The sequence below is a fragment of the Nothoprocta perdicaria genome, unplaced genomic scaffold (genome assembly GCF_003342845.1).
Source record: "Nothoprocta perdicaria isolate Ctin4 unplaced genomic scaffold, notPer1 scaffold_66, whole genome shotgun sequence".
NCBI classification, from domain to species: Eukaryota; Metazoa; Chordata; class Aves; order Tinamiformes; family Tinamidae; genus Nothoprocta; species Nothoprocta perdicaria.
The window spans coordinates 257,579-265,834 of NW_020455932.1; positions in this window are offsets into that span (position 1 = coordinate 257,579).

The window sequence follows — 8,256 nt, forward strand, 5'->3', positions numbered from 1 at the left end:
GAAGGAAGGAAGGAAGGAAGGAAGGAAGGAAGGAAGGAAGGAAGGAAGGAAGGAAGGAAGGAAGGAAGGAAGGAAGGAAGGAAGGAAGGAAGGAATGTGAGGGAGAGTGTGTGTGAGAGAGAGGGATGTGGGTGTGAGGGAGAGATTGTGTGTGTGTGTGTGAGCCTGTATGATGTGTGTGTGAGAGAGATGTGTGAGTGGGTGTGTGAGAGATGTGTGAGGGAGAAATTGAGCGTGTGTGTGTGTGTACGCCTGTATGTGTGTGTGTAAAGAGAGACGGGTGTGAGGGAGAGCTTGTGTGTGTACCTGTATGATGTGTGTGCGAGGTTGTACATGAGTGTGCGTGAGGGAGAAAATGAGTGTGTGTGTGCGCCTGTACGATGTGTGTGAGGTGTGTGGCAGGGAATGCGAGCGCCTGTGTGAAGCGAGAGCCTGCGTGTGGCTGTGCGCGTGTTGGCGAGTGTGAGCGCCCCGTCGCGTGTGGGTGTGCGACAGGGTGTGCGTGTTGTGGGGAGCGAGTGTGTGTGACAGCGCGGGCCCTGCGCCTCGGCAGGCGCGCGGGACACCGGTCCGGTGGGGAGCGGGTGTGTGCGCCGGGTCAGTGACGGTGTGACGGTGCGCCGGGGGTGTGAGCGGCTGTGCGAGAGCACGTGAGCAAGTGTGTGTGTGTGTGTTTGTGTGTGTGCAGCACCTGTGCGGGGCCACCACGTGTGTGCACGACCAGCCAGCCCTAGGGAGGCTTGTAGGGTGTGCGCCTGTGTGTGTGTGTGTGTGTGTGTGACTAGGACAAGTGTACAAGCCAATGTAGGCATCCCTCTTCTGCCCCCTTTCCCTTACCCCAGAACCTGCTCCCTCACGTCTCTTCCCACCCAAAAGAGCCACCCACATCTCTCCACCAGCTCTTCTGGGGTTTTCCTCGGGTCCTTTCCCTTGTTTACGCCTCTTCCTAGCAAACAGAGGAAAACCAAGGTCCAGCCTCACAGTGCATTTCCAGAGATCATCTGGAGAAAAGCTGCTTTACTCCAGAAAATGCTGCGGATTATATTATGTTATTAAAGCATGGTGATAGAAACCACCTGCCTCACTAGTTATCGCCCTGATTAAAGGCAAACGTTGGCGGTCTGATGCTTTTGTGTGGGAGAGAGCAGGAATTCTCAGAAAACAGAAGTTGTACTTGGGTTATCAATAATTTAGGGTCCTTAAGAAGATTTATATGTGCAGATTAATCCTGAATGTCTGCAAATTTTCTCTGGTTAATGCTGTAAGGCTCTGAATATGAAATGGACCTAACAGGACTGAAGGAGAAGCAGAGCTTCCTAAGCAGCGTCCAGGGAACACAAATCATTGCGTTGGTGCCCGCAGGTGATAAAGGGAGGATTGTAAAAGAAAAAGAGAGAATCACCTGCGGGATGAAAGGACCTTTCTGTATTTTACTGCAAAGGTGAGCAACAAAGGCAGAGCAAGGTTTGTGCCTCTGAAGGATCTGAAAGCGGGCAGAGAAGCAAAGGGAGGTCGTCGGTTCTCGCTGCTGAAAATTCTGGGCCGGTCTAAATCAAGTTCTTCTGCAGGGACAACTGAGGACTAGTGAGAAAGAGCAGGAGGTAATCGACCTCTTGCTTCCTTATTTTTAGACTTTGAAGGTTTTTATTTTGATGCCTTTTGTTGAAATCTTTTTGTCGTATGTAACAGGAGGGATATTGGTGCTGTTGCTTAGCAATTGATATACAGCTCCTGCTCTCCTCCGCGCCTTGGAACGGCTTTGCTGTCTCTGTTCTCCTTCCTCTTTGGATTTGGCAAGGGTCGGATTTTGATCTCCGTGATGGGAAAGGTGTACAGGGCTGGGAACGGCTAGAAATGCTTTGTAGGCCTGCCAAGCATTGAGCGCACACCTGCAGGATTGCAAAACAATCGCAGAAGTTTGGGAGACTGGCAAAACTTCCAGCCTCTGCTCGGGTCTTATGGAGGAGAACATAACTCCGAAGAGGAGTAGCCTGGTAGCTGCCTTCTTCCAGGTTTTGTGGACCCCTTATCCGCTTTGTGCAAGGCAACTGCCCCAGAGTGATGTCTTTCCATGGTTATGGATCTCCATGGAACGTGTTGGATTGGCGTCTCCTCCTGTCCCAGACTCTAGGATAACTTGGGTCCTAGGATAAAGAATTTGTTCTTTTCTTTTTTTCCTCTTTTTTTGAGGTGTGACAGACATACTTAAGTCCCTAGCATTGTTAGCTTTGTGATCACTGTGGAATGGAAGTCACAAATATTCTGTATATATGCATATATATATATATATATACATATAGCACGAATACATCTATCCTTAGAACAGGGTATAGTATAGACTTTAGGCACTGCTTTTTAGGGCACTAACTCACTCTGTTAAAGGTGGCTCATGATTCTTAGGGAGGCCCTAACAACCTAAAACCAAACTCATCCGAGAGACTGCTCAGCTGCTCAGCCATGTCCTTGAGAAGAGGTTATTTTTTGTTTCATTTACATTCATGTAAATCAGAAATAACTCCCTGGAGATTAATGACATGTTGTGGGCTTTTTTTAAGCACAGAATGAGAATTGTTGAATATAATACATCTGCATAGCAGGTCTCTAACAATAGAGTACTGTTTTGTTCCATCAGAGAGCTGCCTGTTTAATCTTCATTAAACCTCTTGCAAGGCGTGTGCATTTATGCAGAGCTCACATTAATTGTTAGTTCTGGAACATCTTGCAGGTCGGTAGATTGTTTCCAGATGTTACATTACAGGTAGGATCCACAAGACATTGCAAAATTGGGAAGCATTCACCAATCCTTATTCAACCCTCCTAGACTTCAGGTTTCTGGACTCTTTAGCTGGCAACACTGATACACCTGTATCAGCGGCTGTAGCTGGGCACGGTGTATCCCGACACACCTACTCCAGGCGTCTCCCTGTTGCATTCGTCAGGTACATAATTCCATGTCATTTTGTCACTTTGAACAAATTTTATTCAATTCCCTCGGTTCGTTTTCACCACCAGTCTTTCAGGAGCAAGGGCTAATTAAGATTTGTGACCACTGTCTGACAGAATGATATTTCTCGTAATTACACACTTTTCATTTCAATAATGTGTTGAAAAGATTCCCTGTTGGCCTGTACCAGCGCTGCCACTGTTACCCTGTAGGAATCCTGTTTCCCTGGCGGCCTGTGCTAGTACAGCCACTATTACCCAGCAGGAAAGTTGTCTCCATTAGGAGCACATTTATGCTCAGGAAAAAAAAAAGTTATGGAATAAATTCTGTTTGGAGTCTGTAATTATAGCATAGCTCTGTATAGAGCTGCATTATAGCAGGGACGTGAGGCAGTACTATAAAAATCCGCTTAAATACCTGGAACTCACCTTTCCAGTGCTAATATTGGGCCGTTTTTCTGGTTATAGATGTCACATGCATGGTGCTGAGCACATAAGCATTGCTGCTTAGGTAAAAACTCTCCTGAGCTGAAGTTCCCTGCATTTTAGCCTTGTATGCAAGTGTGCGCGGATTTATCTGCTCCAGGATAGATGATACTGTCACATACTTGAGTTCAAAATACTCACAAAGTACTAATAATTGCCAAATGTGATTGATAGTGGGCTTGTAATGTGTCTGTCTTAGCAATAAGTTTCACATTTGCAGGAGAGATGCTTAGAGTTCCTGTCTCCTGCAGCTATAATAATGAACCTTTGGGGCAATATTATTTTTTTTTCCTTTTATAGCCTGGAAAAGATAGGTATGTTTTATAAAAGCATCCACTGCACAGACTCCTATCTGTCTAGCTGCACAGGTGGCAGGCATTAAATATCCTCTGATCTTAAATAGGAAGAAGTTTTCAGAGGAGAATCAAGGCCGGAATATATTGTCCTAGCCCAGATGTTATATACAATGTGAATTCTGGGCCTGACAAACAGGGAAAATTCATTCAAATATTTTGTATTAGAGCATTTGCAAAGAGGCTGCAAGGTCCTGAGCTTGAAACGTACTCCTCGGTGTCCACTTCTTGTGCACTCCTTACCAGTTATATGGATGGGATGGAGACTTCATGAGCCTTGCGGCTCCCGATATATTTGATATATTTATTACCCTCACAGCCCACAGAGCTTAACACAGCCCTTTATGCATCTCTTTCATCTGGCTGCCTTATTTTCTTTGCACACACACTCAAATGACCTTCTCTGCACTCTCCCCAAATCACTATGCAGAGCAGTAAATCCTCCAGCACGGGATCCTCTTTTGTCTGAGCCATCTGGACACTGGGGCAGCTATCTAAATATTTGTCTTCTCTCCATTTCTTTTCTTGCAGTAATTCTGCAAGTTTGTTAATTCATTTTGCTTCGGCTGCTCCATCTCACGTGTTTTTGACTCAAAGTTCAATACTAATGCATATAAAACTTCATGCTCCAGGCTCAGTTAAATTACTAGGGTTAGCCCTGCGCTTTGGGGAATGACCCACCACTTAGAAAACAGTCCGGCCGAGCTATCTGGAATTGCTGTAGCACTCTAAATTCACAGCTAACCTGATTTCAAATTAATTTCCCCAAGCAGAAAAACCCAAAGTGACAGGAATTAGGAGGAAATTCCTCTGCAGGCAGAGCCTAATAGGTGAAATTTCTTTCTATTCCTCTCTGCAGCAGCTGGTGCTGGTTGCTGTCAGGGACTGATCAGACAAGCGGCAGATCTGATCCGTTATGGGAATTCCTGCTTTGCTGGGTGACCTTGCTCTGCAGCGCGGGGGAAACAGCGGCTGCCCAAGGGGACACGTCCTCCTGCCCAGGGGACACTCCGCAGGGCTCCCTGCCCGCCCGCAGCCCAAGGACCTGCCGTCCTCTCCTGCGGCTCGGCTTCATGGACTTGGCTTTGGAGCCCGTTAGGTGAAACCTTTTAGTGGCTGCCAGGTGCTGAGCTCAGGATATTGTGGAAGCTGCTGCGGGCGGATGCAGATCCGTAGGAAAGCCGCAGGAGTTCAGCCGGGCGTTTTCCAAAACAGGCAGCTCCCACTGGAGACGGATGCGGTGTTGGAGACGTGCCTGAGGCTGCCGGTTACGCTGGTGGGAGGAGAATGAAGCTCCCAACCTTTCCATGCCTCGTATTCTCCATTTATTCTCCAGGGGAACCTGTTCCTATGTTTATAGAGGTAGGGAAGGAGCTGCCAGGCTGGATCCTGGGGGATTCTCCACTCGTGCAGCCATCTCCTGCTCTGGCCACTAATGTAATTAGCCCGGTGTGCTAATTACAGAGAGCGCTTCCCGCTCCCTGCTCTCCATGCCTTTCCCCACCCCTGCTGTTTCCATTGGCGTTTTCTCGCCTGTTTGCTGCTTGGGGGCTGGCCAGCAAACACTCCCCACTTCGGATTGCGTTAAAGCCAGTTGCGGTAATTACCCGGTCTGTTGTGCGGGCCTTCTCTGACCTGTTGGGTGCTAAGCTTTGGGCTCTTCCCAAGCTGCATCCTGCTGGAGCCACATCCAGGGTTTCTCCCTGAAAGTGTGTGCCACCTAGTGCAAGCCGCTGGAAAGGCAAAACCCCCCTCTGCTTCCCGCAAGCCTCAGTTAAAGCAGGATGCATCACCAGGAGCTGGAGATCACAGTGAGATGTGGGCAAAACTCAGCTATTTTGGGGGTGATTGTGCAACGTTTTTTTTTTTCCCCCACACACTTTTGTTTGCAATGCATGGGAATTTGGGGTCCTCGAGGACCTTTCTGGCACGAGCATATGTGATCAGGGTGGCTCAGAGGCAGCATCTCTGCCCCATACAGGTTCTTACGTGGTGGGAAGCAGCAGCGTCCACCTCTGCCTAACCTGTGACATATAGTCCCATACGGGTGAGCACTTCCCCAATGACAAACCCCAGCAAGGCTTGGGCTCTGTGGCTTTTATTAACAACCTCTTACTCCGTGACTAAGCAGCCAGGTTTAAAATAAGCACCACCAGGTTTAAAATAAGCACCACAAGCGCAGGCTGCCGGCATTCCCCTCTCTGCTGTCACCAGTGCTCTTTGGGCGCTCAGATAAATGCCCAAATAAACACTCACATAAATAGCTGCCTGGCTTGGACACACTCAGTTCCCTGCGGATGTGGACGGTGCAGTGTCACCGTGTGCTGCTGAGGGGAAGGTGTTTTTCCGGGCTCCCCATGCAGCAGCCCACATGCAGTGCCAGGGAGGGATGCAGCTCATCCCAGGGATCCTTTTTTTCCCCCAAGGACCGTGATGCGCATCCTGATGGGCCCTCCCAGGGCCTCCTTGCACGTGGTGTCCTTGGGCTGCTCTTCCTCCCCTGGCTGCAGTGATGGCTGCAGCCCATTTTGGTCGGGAAGCAAATTCCGGGAGCAAACAAAGGTGAATTTGTCTAGGAAGGGGACGGCACCTTTCCCGGAGCTCCATCTTGCTGCAGCCCTGTGCAAATGCTGCTCCTTTTGGAGGCTGCAGCTGCTCTTTCCTCTGCCTTTTCCTCCCTTCTGCGTTTACTGGTCCACAGAGACGCTAGAATATGTGTTAAAAATGGATAATAATTTATCAAATAGGACAAAAGCCAGCTCAGAAGATTCTCTGGGATGCATGTCCAGCTACACCAAGGGAGAATTACATAGGAGGTGGAACATATCTAGCCTCATACTATGATTAAGTCTCTCCCTTTCTCCTGAGGCTGAGGAAGGTTTGTTTTGGGTGCAGGAGCTATCCTGAATCGGCTCCAAATGCTCCTTTCTGACAGCTGGTAGCAGCTGGAATCATCAGCTACTGATGATCCAGAGACTGATGGCCCTGGTCACAGCACTGTTCAGATTTGTGCAAGGACTGCTGAAAATCCAGTTCTTCTATTGGGTTTTACCCTGTGGGTCGAGGGAGGGCCGAAGGACTGGTTTTCCTCTAAGGAAAACTAAGCACAGCGAGTGCTGGTCTGGTTCAGCCCACAGAGGGTTAGAACGGGACTGGAAAAACAGTCCAAAAAGCATCCCAGGCTGTGCCCACCCCTATTCCCTAGGGCAGTGCCCCACGCATGGGGCCAAATCACAGCTGAAATGGGGCACACGGACCAGTCTGGCTGCCTTTCCTCTGGGTTTGCTGGTGTCTGAGCGTCGCCCAGGCACCTACGACTGCTGCAAGGACAATATAAGTGGAAGAAGCCAATATTTATGTTCCCTGGGAGGCCATCCCTCCTCCGCCGTAATGGTTTGGGCAGGTGCTTGGCTTGCACGTTGAGCCGAGCTCCGTGGGGAGCTGCGGGTGTTTCCCCATCTCCAGCACCGTCAGCTCTTGCTGCCAGCATCGAGGTTTGGGGTTTGCTTGGGGGATGAGCCTGGACCCCCTCCACTCCTTGCAAATACTCCTGGTCCCTGGAATGCACTTGCAGCAACCGGGCTCCTGAGAAGCAGATCAGCCCCTGACAAGGTCTCCTGTCAGCAGAAAGATGCCTCTTTTTTAAGTGATGAGGTTTTTTATATTGCACCAGATCCTTCTTATAAATCACCAATGTATTTCCTAGCAATGGTGTATTACATACAAATCAGTTTCTCAGCACTGTGTTTTCCAGATAGTCGGAGAGGAAAATTTTTCTTCCTTTTTTTTTTTTCTTTTTTTTTTGGAGGCTCTGCATTTTCTCAGATTTCTGGGCTGCTGATTTTCCCCGGTTTCCACTCCTGATCCAGCCACCTGCCATGAAAGAGAGATTTGGTGGCAGCTTCTCCAGGTGCTTTGTCCCTTGCTGGAGGCAGCACGGCAGATGTTGGACATGGGAATGGCCTTGAGTGGCCCCGGCCCATCCATGGGCTGGACTTGCCATGCGTGGGGTGAGTGTCACCAGTGCCATGCATGACCTGGCAGCAGGTAAAGGTAAAAAAGAGCTTTTTATCCCCCCAGCAGATAAGAGAACAGGAATCCGCTCCCAAGGAAGGTTATAATTAGCCTTTCTTATGTTATGGCTGTTTCCTTGGATAAGCTGGCTGTGTTTTCTGCTCCTTGAATCAGCGCAAGTGCATAGCTCGATCCTGCCAAACCAATCCAGACACACGCTGCAGGCGCAGCACAGACATTGCAAATAAGCTGGGTTAGATTCTGCCCAAATGGCCGGAGAAATCAGGCCGTGAACGGAGCCGGGAGCTTCCTCAGGATGCTGCCTCACTGCTCGTGCATTTGCATCTAGGGAGGCTCAGCTTTTGGTGTTCAAAGTCTGGATTTGGATCTTGCTTCGGTTTTAGAGATGATTATTTACAGCCCACAGGCCCTGGCAGATAGCCAGCGTGGCTGAGAGTTT